Source organism: Anopheles gambiae, chromosome 2, assembly GCF_943734735.2.
Source record: "Anopheles gambiae chromosome 2, idAnoGambNW_F1_1, whole genome shotgun sequence".
In the NCBI taxonomy this organism is placed as follows: Eukaryota; Metazoa; Arthropoda; class Insecta; order Diptera; family Culicidae; genus Anopheles; species Anopheles gambiae.
The window spans coordinates 15,519,993-15,532,157 of NC_064601.1; the positions used below are offsets into that span (position 1 = coordinate 15,519,993).

A 12,165-nucleotide genomic window follows, 5' to 3' on the forward strand; every position below is an offset into this window, starting at 1 on the left:
GCCACTTGACACTTGGCCACCGTTCAATGGGAAGTGTGCTTCTCCCCCTTTTGTGTCTGGTGACACTTTTAAGCTCGCCAGAAATGATGACAAAACGCGAAAGATTTGTCAAGAGAACTGAAGCGAATGCCCATTCTACTTTCTGTACCCCTTTCCCTAACGTTTCTGTCCACGTTTTGAAGATGATACAATTATTCGCACTCCTTCCCCAGCTGCGGTGGGATAAGAACGGGAGAAAGACAAGAAAGGACCCGTCAAAGCACTGAAAATTATCGCAAAACTTGCGAAAGCGCATCACGCAAAAGAAAGGAGCGGTGTGAAGTGATGTACACGGGGGGAAAGAGAGTTTCACACAGCGCAACAACAGCGATTGCGTTGCATAATTTGTAATTTAAAAAGTGACGACGAACCCGCTGCAACCCCCAGTCGAACGGGTCGAGTGGAAATTGATGAAGTGAATCGAGCTGGTGCAACTTGTGAAGTGAACCTCGTGATGAAGTATTTTTACCCTCCGTAATAACTTCCATCCACACTCCGTTCGGCCCGTTGCCGCACTCTCCCAACTGCACAATTACGTTCATGAGCTGCGTTTTCCAGTTCATTCTTCGTCAACTAGTTTATCATCATTATATTTGCCAAAACCGGGCTGCTTTCTCGCTCGTACCTTGCTCAGCTATCCAGGGAGCTCCCTGCTGGCTTTTGTGTAGGATAGCGCAGGCGGGGTGTGATACTGTCGTCAGGCTGCTTCATCACCGTGGTTCGCGGTGGTAAATGTGGTGCGCCCTCGCGACGTAAGACGCTGCATTTATTGCCCCTTTGCTGTCGTTGCTGCCTCAGTCAAGCGTTGAGTGATGGAATGAATGCACGTCTCTCTTTTGAAATCCCTTGCATATTTCAGGCTTCTGCCATTCTGGAGCTCTTTTACGCGATGGACGGGCGGCTTTTTTTTTGTTCTTCCACTGCGCCAACTTGAAAAGGCAGCGTTGTTTTTGGTGAAGGTGAATCGCCGTTTCGTTTCGCTTTCATTGCTCCTCTCTTACAATCAATCTTCTTTTTCCCTGATGGAAGATACAGGCCCGTGTAAGGCAACCCGTCAATTTGCGATCGCGTAAGGTTTCTTCCTGCTTTGGTAAGAGAAAGCATTACTTTGGACGTGTTTGTAGGTGGTTTTTTTTTTGGTGCTTTCGGTATTGCGAGGCGAATTTTGTTCCAGGAACACTTTTAAGCAATTGGAGCCCGCATTGACGTTTTGGAACCGAAAGAAACGGTTGCTCTTTTATGGTTTGACTGAAGGTAGCAAGCTTCAACATCAAACAGAACGTTTCATCTTTTAGAGATTAATCTTATAGAAAATAATTAATTCATGTTAGAGGTTTGAGTTCAGAGGGGTTTAGCTATGATGGACATGTTCAGTTGTATAATAAACCTTTTAAACTACAATATTCTATCAATTGTTGCCGCATTGCTTAGGTTCAAATGTATAGTGAAAATACAATTAGAACAGTCGCATCTCATGATTCATTTCATTCATTCATGATTCCTACAAACATCCCCTAAGATAGCATTTTCCGATGGATTTAACAGCAGAATAAAGTAGCATTACACAGTAAGACATCTTTAATTCGTTTCCGACACTGTCTGCCTTCTGCAGGATTAAAGTGCTCCGGGGAAAAAGCTTCTATTATTCCTTGCTTCCCTATACCCAAAAAAAAGCTTAATACGCTTGAACGAAACAACGAGCCGAATAGTTGTCGTTCGTAAGAAAAGTTGTGCTCCGTTCCGTGTTTCGTGTCCCATGACAAAAGGATTACACTTCTCCGGAGCCGATAAATTACGTTCCATATGTCAGTCGCACAGCCGAGACACTTACCAGAGCCTTTCGTGAGCGTTTCGTGTGCAGGAGAAAGGGGAGGGAACGCGAACAAATGTGGCTTGTCGGACAGATAATGCTGGACATGGCCAAATGTGAGGAGAAAAGAATTTACGACACATAAACACAAACACATACACAGCGGCAAAGGCATTAATCCTCCATCTGGAAAAACGTCTCTTTAAATCGGCGACCATGCAACAAGTGCGCCGTGTGAGCGTCTTGAGCCGAAGGGACTCTTTCTTTATATATATGTTTTGCTCTCTTCTCCATCCCCAAGTGTAAGCCGTTTTATATGTCCCGTACGGGGTAGGACAGCAAGGTTCACTTTCACGCAATCGGAACGAAATAATAAAATGAAACTCGGCACATCACACCATATCCTGGCCGGTGCTGCTCGATGTCAAATTGTAGCACAAACATCAAGGAAGCAATATAATCCCGGAATGAAGAATGTTTCGGGCTAAAGGATGGAACGAAAAAAATGAAAGAAGGGAAATGTAGAGCGATCGCCTGAGGCCAAATGTTCGAGGCCAAAGCGGATGTACATGCGGGGTGAAACTCGAATTGAACTCGAACTCGTGCCCGGTGCACGGGGGATCAGTTTCGATCGGTATTTCTGTTTGTCGAACAACAGCAACGATGCCTGCTGGGGGACGGTTGCCAGTTGCAACGAGTTTGAAATTCAATTTTACATTTTTTGATTGCATTACTGTGATCCGTCGATGGGAAAGGACACACTGCACACGGTTGCCTTCGTCGTTTGGAAATGTGGTTGTGTGTGTGTGTGTCAGGAAGAGTGAATGTTTGTGTGAGGAATGAAAGATGAAAGAGCAGTAGCAATTGCTGTAGGGCGTCCCGGTCGACAACGTTTCGTGTTGGGATTTTGAGTTAGTCGTTTGACCCGTTTGTTATACGGCTGCTGGCAGGGATAGAGATATCGTGGAATTTCAACGGTAGAACATATCTTCTTTAATGGAGTATTTTTTTGCTGGCTATTTTTACCCGTTCTCACTGCTCCTGAGAAGTGTCTACTGTATGTTGCTATGAAAAAAAAAGATGCCATACATTCCCGTGCTCTGGGCGTAACTTTATCCCGTACGCAGCCAGCAGCCGTGCACAAGCAACCAGGCGGCTCCATTGGCTGCGTTCGGCAGTCAGGAGACCAGTTTGTTCGGGTAGCACGACGCGGATTGACGTGAAGCGTGTTACAACGCGAGGCAAATACACCGCGATACACCGAGTAAGGTGACGGCTTCGTTATCTTTTCTTTTTCCCTTGTACACTCAACAACGAGCAGCCGAACGCGTTGAGGGATGCTTTATGCGGGATGAGGGTCTTCTTTATGATTCGTAACGAATTCGTTGCTTCGTTCTGTTTGCCTGTGTTACGGCAACGGATCGGTGAAGGACTCGCAAACGTGCCCGTCCGCTCGGTCGCTGGTTCAATAAAGCGTCGCGGCGATATTGCTCGCCTTCCACCATCGACGGGTGACGGTTGTTTTTTTATGGCTCGAACAAGTTGTGGCACAGGTCGGCGTTACGTTATAGTGCGCTTTTTGCCAAAGTGTTCCACGGCGATTCGGGGCTGAATGGGTGGGTATGGCAAGACGATTTGCTTAACACGAAGGTTTACGAGCATGGGTGGACTAAGAGTTACAGCAAGGGAAAAAGTCTTAAAGCTGGATGTTCCTTCCTTTTCGGCTTCTTGCAGGCAACCACCGTGGCATTCTTCGACGTGAGCATGATTTGCCTTTCGCATGGGATTGCGAATCATTTTAGTACCATTTGCAGCAGCGAGCTTACCCGCCATATCCCGAACATGTGTCGTGAATGTGTGTGTGTGTGTGTTTGATGTGTGCCCTGGGCCGGACAAAATATGCTAATAGACTCGAAGCGTGTTTGATGGCGGAAGGACAGTTGGGAGAAATTGCCTTCGGGGCGGAGATTATTGCTCGCTGTAACTTTGCTCACCTTAGGAGGAAATGAAACAAAACCTTCTGCATCGATCGATGCTTTTGGAAGGGTTGGAATCGTCCTTGGAATATCCCAAAAAAAAAAAGGCACGGCAACCCCATCGACCACACATCGACACCGAACGCCATTACCCACGATTCTGTTCGCTCGTTTATGAAAAGGGTAAAAGGGCATTCCAGCAATCAACCGTAGCTGATTGAAATAGAAACTGGGTTTGATGCAGGATTAGTATGGGTGTCGCTTTTCCGGGTTTCTTAAATTAACGATTGGAGACCTAAAACGAGCACCATCCAGATGGAGTTTATTTCCGGTCGTAAAGAAAAAAAACAACAAATCCGTTCCGGGTTGGGTATGGCTTTATTTTTACTGCTGCCGATATGTGAAAATTGTGAAAAAGGGCCCACACACACAAATCAATTATCGATTTCCGGGTCGACTTAGTCAAGTATCGATCGCTTGCTGCGGACACTACACAGGGATATCTATAAACAAAGTGTTGGAACAATTGCCTAAGCCCAAAGTACTCGCTGAATGGCTGTTTGTTGTGTTTGGTTGTTTTGATGTCGAGGGCTTCGAGCCAACCCACCAGGGGGTGAGATGAGGTTCAGAGCTCCGACGCTAAATTGGAACTTCGTACTTGGGTGATGCAGTTTAGTGATATCATAAATTTAACCCAATTTACGCAAAAACACTTCCTCTTTTACCCGCTCACGTGGATGTCCGTGCGTTCATAAACTATTTATTGAGCTCGTATGCACGTGTACACTGGGGATTGTGCCTGGGAACGGGTTTAAACCGAACCCGAGCAGTTGCAATTGCACCCCTGTGTGGAGAGAGTTGGCAGTGCTGTATTTGTTGTATTGTAGTGCTCAACTCGCAACGGAGTTCATACAGATATAGCGCCCGTTTCGCTGTAGTTTTGTTTAGTGCAGTTGAAAAGCTCCCAAAAGCTCTCGAGACCATTGAATCCCCATTGGATCTTGTGGTAGGTGAATTATAGATTTAATTTGTAACCTCCCTTGCACATGTAAGCTGTGTAGCAACAAAATGATGCGCCGGGAATCAAACCTTTTGCTTTCCCTGTAACAGAATCATTCATTACTAAGGTGGAGCAATCGCACCAAACCCCTCGGCCTAAGGCATAGCGGTAGTGCAATTATTAATGGAAAAATACAACGGCACTACCAGATCGTTAATTATAACACCCCGGCAGTGAATGGTTACATTAATTCGAGCCTCCTGTCTCGAGCCCGAATCTCCAATCCGTCCTCCATTCCGTTTGATTAACCAAACCCTTGAAGCGTGAGTGCTTGTCTGGGCACGAAGCAAGGCGTTTGATGTTCGCGGCGCAAATTAGCATCATTAATCTTATCGACGTGCGTCGGTTTGAACGAATGAACCGAGTTGGTGTGGCGTGATTTTCGGTTCCACTGATCCCGGTACAAGTGAACGCGTTGGAATTGATATCATTCATCAAAACAGCACGGCACGCGCACACACACACACATAAACATGGAGTGTGAGATAAGAACGTAAAGGATGTTGACGCGATCAAAGAAAACCCATAGCGCGACAGTTTCCTTTTCCATCAGCGAGGGTTGAAAGAATGGAACCAGAAGAGTAACAACAAAATGGCACCACCCAAACATGCTCGATTTCGATTTATTTGGTGGAGCGTTAGCTCGGAAGAATTTCGATCGGCTGGTGTAACGTAACCCATGAGCCTACCAGATGGGTACCAGATGGAGTTTGATCAAACCGCTCGCGGTGAGAAGTGGGAGAGAAAAATAAAACAAACGTACTCACACACATAGTAGAAGCAAAGCAGAAAGCATAGACGCAAGCTTCATCATCATGCCAGCGTTACAACAAAAGGGCACATTGACGTGGAAAGAAGCAAGCTTCCGGGCAAATGCACCATCAAAACAAATTGTTACCTGTGGTGAAAGCACCCTGCAAGGTACGGCGGCAAGGCACACAGGCAGGTACACTGCCATACCAAAATATTGAAGAGAGCGTTTGTGCAAAGTAAAAGCTTTTACTGTTGTACAGTGTTTGTCTTCGCAGCATGAAGCTCCCTAGTGCCACGTCGATGATGATGATTCGTTTTCAAAGTGTTTCAACCGGCGTTGCCCGGGAAACCGGTGATAGCAAACACCCCAGCCGCCTTGGGACACAGGCAGTAGGCGCATATATTGGCGGCGGTCTGTACCAGTGTACACTCCTCTTACGTCGAGCAGTCGGGCAGCGCACTTTCGATGAGCCGTCTCATCAAATGGAAGATCACCTTGAGATGAAGTGTCGCACCGTGAGAGGGGGAGAAGGAGTGGTCCATTGTTTGCGCACACCGATAGGCATTCTATCCGAGAGACATAAATCTTGTCCGCTTCCCCGATGTGCGGCTTCATTCTTCTTCAAGTCCTCGAGGTACGTTTATGTGCGTGCGTGAAAGTTTCTCTTCCTCTTTCTCTCGCTCTCTTGCGTCCAGCTGTTACTACTGTGAGTTCATCATGAGTGTGCGCCTTCCCTCGCGGTCTGTGCCCTTTGCATGAGGCCCGTTTGAATGAAATATCTTTTACCGGTAGAACCGTTCACCTTTCTTCTTTTTTTTAGGTCCACCTTCCTTCCTTTCACAACACAATGCCATCTCGAACTGGTGGAAAACCGACACGATCGGTAAGGTTTCTTCTGTTTATAGTTAAAGTGCGGAGGAGTGCCACCGGTGGCTACGTACAGATCGATGTCAATCCAACAATACGCATCGGTATGAATACTCGAAGCGAAAGTTGAGCGCAACGCGTAGCGGCAAGCGTTACGAGAGGGAACGGTACTTGAAATGGAGAGTTGATGCTTCCCATGCCAGCCAAGCGTATGGGCGGGTGATGGGTTGGATGGTTGGAAAAGTGGGGAAGATATCGTTGCTTGTCGTAACGCAGCAGCGGTAGGCGCTAGTAGCGTTTGTTCGATGGTTGCTGTGTGGTACGATTATAATGGCAGACTCATCTGGTGCTCAGCATCGCGCACAATCGCACCATGGCAATCGTCACCAACATGTGGGACATTAATCTTGTCGGGCTGATCGCGTCACGTGCGATAGTTGTAAATTTGCGTCGTGAGTTTGGTTTTTTGCAGGAGGGGGCGATTGAGCGTGGCTCGTACCGGAGCGGAGTTTGTTGGTTGTTCCGAAAATAGTACGTTGTTTAATTTTGCACATCACACACAGAGCGGTTATACAATTATATCGTTACATTAAACCTTTCCTTTTCAAAGCTTATAGCAGGCGACTTTCTGAGTGTTCCCTTCGTATGGCAAATTGTTTATTTTATAAATCATAGAACAAAAAATCATCTTCAATTCAGAAAAGCATATTATATTACTAATTTATGCTCTCAACATTATTAACAATGAACGAATGCACCCTGCCCTTCATTTGAAAGACCAAAATATAGAGTTAAAAGTTGTATCGTTTTTATACAAATCGGCAAAAACTTAACCTATTTTAAATATATAATAAATTAAGTGATATTGAAAACACAAATGATAATGGGGTCCTTTCCGTTTTAAGTTCGTAGGCTGAAATTTCAGCCTGTCAGCTGGTTTGCATTGTATAGCAGTTTTCGAGCAGCTTTCTAAGTCTGTTTAATATACAGGTGGGCTTATCACAAGGTGTATGAAAATAGAAGACCGTTTTTTATCGCTTCTGGTTCTGAATGAAGATTTTAAAAGTGTTTTGTGTATTTGTCAAGCCTCAAGAAAGCTTGCTTGAACGAAAGTTTTCACCCATCCTGTCAAAAAGTGATATTTAAATTTGGTTATAAAAAAACATGCTATGAGACCACCTGGACTACATACACTTTGATTCTGGAATCCATCACCAGATCTCTTTAATGCACCTTGGGATAAATGTAAACATCACCTTATTTTGCCATTTTTTCGAGCAGGTACTCGAATCTAATTCTAGCTTTGAGGCTAGAATAATCCAGACTGAAAATTGCAGGCTAGTTTTGTGTGTGGTTTTGTATGGAGTGTTTAAATGATTTCAGCCTCCAACTGTCAATCCCCATACAAAAAGCTGACTAGAATCGTGAAGGGCCCCAATATTAGATTTTTTTTTTTGCAATATAAATGTAGCTTAAAACATTTGAATCTTGACATTTTAAGTAAATCGTATTGAATTCGAAACATATCTCTATAATCACAACTTTTACTCAAAATATCCTCAAAATAAAACAAGTATTTTACCGTAAACATTTTTCCAACTCAGTTTCAGGTGCAATTCTGTGCCTTTCGGAGAAATCGAGCTTACTTACTTTCATCGCAAGAAAAAAAAAATGCAAATTTTACAATAAAGATCAAACATCAGAATGGGGAGCTAGCCGAAGCAAGAAACCCCAACCATCAGAATAGCCCCAAAGTAAAGTTTAAATCGAAGCTTTAAATTAAACCAATTTGCATAAAGTTTTGCAGCATAAAGGGGGCGAATTATTCCGAGAACGGATACCGGAGGCGTGGGGAGAGGGAGAGGGGGAGGTTAAGCTCCACCGACATTTCCCACTGATTGTTGGCGCCGTCGGGGCGAATCGTAGGCAAACTTAAATTAAAACCTTCGATTTCTTACAGCCAGCAAAGCGTATGGGGTAGAGCAGGTAATACCCAGAAAACGATTGGTACTCCAATTCCAAGTAGAAGGAACAAAAAAAAAGGTAAATATAAGGCTCCCGGCAGTTCGATATGTTGGTCGATATTAGACCGCACAAAATTGCAGGCTTCGGATTGGTTCATTCAACAGAAACAGACGAACGTGCCAGGGGCAGATGTGTGTGAGTGTGTGTAATCTTCGACTTTTCCCAAGCCATAACAGCAACTCAAATTAGCTTTTCCAACTTCTAGCTGCGAGGGAGGGAAAGATTTGAAGAATATAAAATAATCTGCTCGGATGTTCGATCCAGATATACAGCATGGGCAGCAAACGCAAGGTGCGCAAGTGATAACCATTCGTACTAATTTGGACCGGATTTGATAGGAGGGAGAGGGCGGCAGAGCTATTTCGAGTATTTTAAAAGATAAATGGTTAAGCGAAGCACTTCTTCGTTATTTTTTGCCCCGATGGTAACCCACTTAATAGATGAGATGAAAGAGGAAAAGATGCTTTTACAGTAAGTGCATCTTCCATCAGAGGAAAGGTAAACCTTACGAACCACAATTCCGCTCGGCATAATCCGATAGTTTAAAAGCTTACACATAAAAACGGTTATTAAAAGAAACACGGACACATATCAAATAGCAAAACCTACAATCAAACCTTCAACAGTGTTCATACTTTTAGGATTAATTTACCGCTTCTTGGAAATGAAGAAAAGGGCATTCAAAAGTAAAGCCAAAAAATGAATCCGTATACTTTAAGTGCTACCGTGGTACCGGTAGGAGGGAGAAACAGAATCGAGGAATGATATTTTTCTGCTAGAACTGCGCCTAACAGTTCAGTTCAGCGTATGAGTGGGTAAAGCGCACGCTAGCAAGCGGCACCGAAGCACAAAATGGTTGCATCGGACAGGTTCCGAGAATTCGAGCTTGCGGGTGAAATGGTTGGGTAAAGCAATCAAAACTCAAGTCAGCCGTCTGCAAAGATGACCGGTTTGATGAAGAGAATGTACCATTTGTCAGGTCTGTGTTTTACTCCGCATCATTTCCACCCCCCCCCCCCACCTCCCTCCCCTCCTTCCCTCTTGTCTTACCCCTTTTATCACACAGTCCCTTGCCCTTTCTCTGTTTATCAAAGGAGTCAATCCGTTTCGAAAACAACCCATCCCTGGGTGGGTTGCGCCGGTCCGTACTTTCATCTGGATGTTATTCTTTTTTCACCCTTCTTTTCATCTCCCCCCCCCCTCCACTTGGTTTTCACATCATCCGACCTGTATGCCCAGTGGGGAGAAAAACTGGGGGACCGTTTTCGTTGCAATAGGAATAGTTTGGCCCTACAGAAGACGGCCACAAGGTTCACTAGTCTGTCGCAAACGACCCATTTGTGGTCAGTGTTATGTTGTTTAGTAGCATGGGTTGTGTGTGTGTATGTGTGTGTACATTTTCCTTTTCGCACCGTTCCGTTGTGGCTTAGTGCTTGTTACCTTACCGAAGGCAACTCTCTGCTGTGCTTCGCGAGAATTCATTTTCCCACAACGGAGACATGGGTTGCACACACACACACACACACACACACACACACACACACACACACACACACACACACACACACAAAACAACAACGTAAAACTACCACCTTTCCGGGCTAGGATCGGATCGGGCAAGATCGGGTAGCACCGCTGGGCTGGGCTATTTCCCACCGCAGCAGGGCCAATTATCGCTACCCCGATTTTTAGGTTCTGTTGGGCGGTGCCTGTATCAACGGATTTTTTCGGCCGTTGTTGAGTGTACCAGTGTACCACTCAACTGCAGCCACTGGAGATCACCGTACAGGACCGTCACATTCTAAGACGGGAGTATGGGAGTGTGGTTTGCAAAGAAACAGGGCTGAAAAAACGGATGGATTTTATAACCAAAGGCCATTGACCATCCAAAGTGTGTGTGTGTGTGTGTGTGTGAAGCGAAATAACATTTGGTGCCATGCGTACACGTACAGCCATATCGCTTTCATACACCCATGTTCCACCCTTTTTCTAAGCTGACCAGTCCGGTGGTGTGGTGTGTGGTTCTCGCGGGATTAAACCCAAGCCAAGAAATTTGACGATGGCAAGCGTCACTAGGAGAGTTATGGGAGTTACGTTCGGAAAGGTCGAAACCTCACCAGACCACACTGGCCTATTGTAACACACGAAAGGCCGGACGTTGCCGCTTACTGTTACCAGTTCCCAAAAAAAAAAGAAATGATGCGTAGGATACTGCACTGATGTCCAGCAAAACCGAACATGTCGGTGTCGATAGCAAAACCTTCGTGAACCCCGGGGGTTCCTTTGCACAGGCCATAGCCAAACTAAGGTGCATACTTTTGGGTTACACAAAAACCCAAAATTCTACATTCGGGGTGGAAAAAACAAACACACACACACACACAAACACCCTCAGGCCACAGACCCTTCCACGGTTGGTGGTGGTGGTGGGCCGTTCGCCAGCATCATCAACGGCAAATCGAGGTGAAAGCGGTTCGGTTCGGGGCCGTTGGTTGTACATCTCTCCCGCAGGAAACATTCCAAAGTTTCGGGCGCGAACGATATTGTTATTGCGATGCGATGGATTCGGCCAGTAAACTGCTTCGAGGCTGTATTTATTGTTTTTAAAAGTATTTTTTACCCCCATTCTGCTTCTAACATGGGAGAAAGGAGCTTGCAAAGCACCTTCAAAAGCTCCCTAGGACACACACATTCGTATTCTGTGCAGCGTTTCGAACGAGCGAAAGAATCCACCCGATAGTCGGATGATTAAAAGTACCCTACGAATACGCTTGTTTGACCGTTCGTTTGGAGGTTGGAATGGGAACGGATCCATATCCAGTACGAGCTGGTCTATGGATGGTTCCCGAGTAGCAACAAAGATACACAAACGAATAAGCCGGATAGGATTTCGTCGATAATCCCGGGGCTTTGCAGCTTGGAATCGGAGTTGCTTTCCACCTCGCGCCAGTTGCTGTCGCCCCCCGAAACGAGCTTTAACTTTACGCTTCGCCACTTCTTGGTACGGCGTTGGTCTGGGTGGGGGGTCAGATTGAGATGATTCATTGGAAGGACAAACCAGTAATGATCCCCACACTGTCTGTGCTCGCTGGTTGATTTTATTTGGTTGAGTGCCCGTTTTGATGGTGGATTGGGAATAGCAACACGCAGCAAGAAATATGTAGCAAGTCCGCGGGGCTTTGTGAGTGATCACGAATTAGGCAGCGATTGCAGATTCAAAAAGTTAGCCGCCCTCTACCCACGCTGGTGAGATGTCAAGGGAAAGAACAAGTGGGGCGGGATTATATCTCCTCCCTCCCCCCCGGGGGACACATCATGCGCGCCCTACGGACGACAAATCGGTCCGACACCACGCCCGCACCAGAGATGTGACAAGGATCAGGAGTAAAGCTTTTCCCAGTAGGGAAAAGCTTCCCCCATGAGGGGAAACTTTGTGCAGCAGTTGGCGAGACATCGGAACCAACCGACCTTTGCACTGGGTTTTGTCGATCTGAAGACCGAAGCTAGCAAGGTAGTTCGTCCCAAAGTCCCGACGGACCCACGCGCGATGATGGCACCGGTGGCCGGGCCGGGGTTCGGTTGGGATTTGAGATTGAAGCGGCGGGATTAGCTGAACCGAGAATAACACTGAGAC

The 12,165-nt window shown here is 46.0% G+C and overlaps 1 protein-coding gene across 17 annotated transcripts in view; it reads right to left on the bottom strand.

The window, feature by feature from the left end:
- The window catches only part of LOC3290563 (uncharacterized), a 167,935-nt gene that overhangs the window by 63,281 nt on the left and 92,489 nt on the right, over positions 1-12,165 (bottom strand). The window lies entirely within an intron of this gene.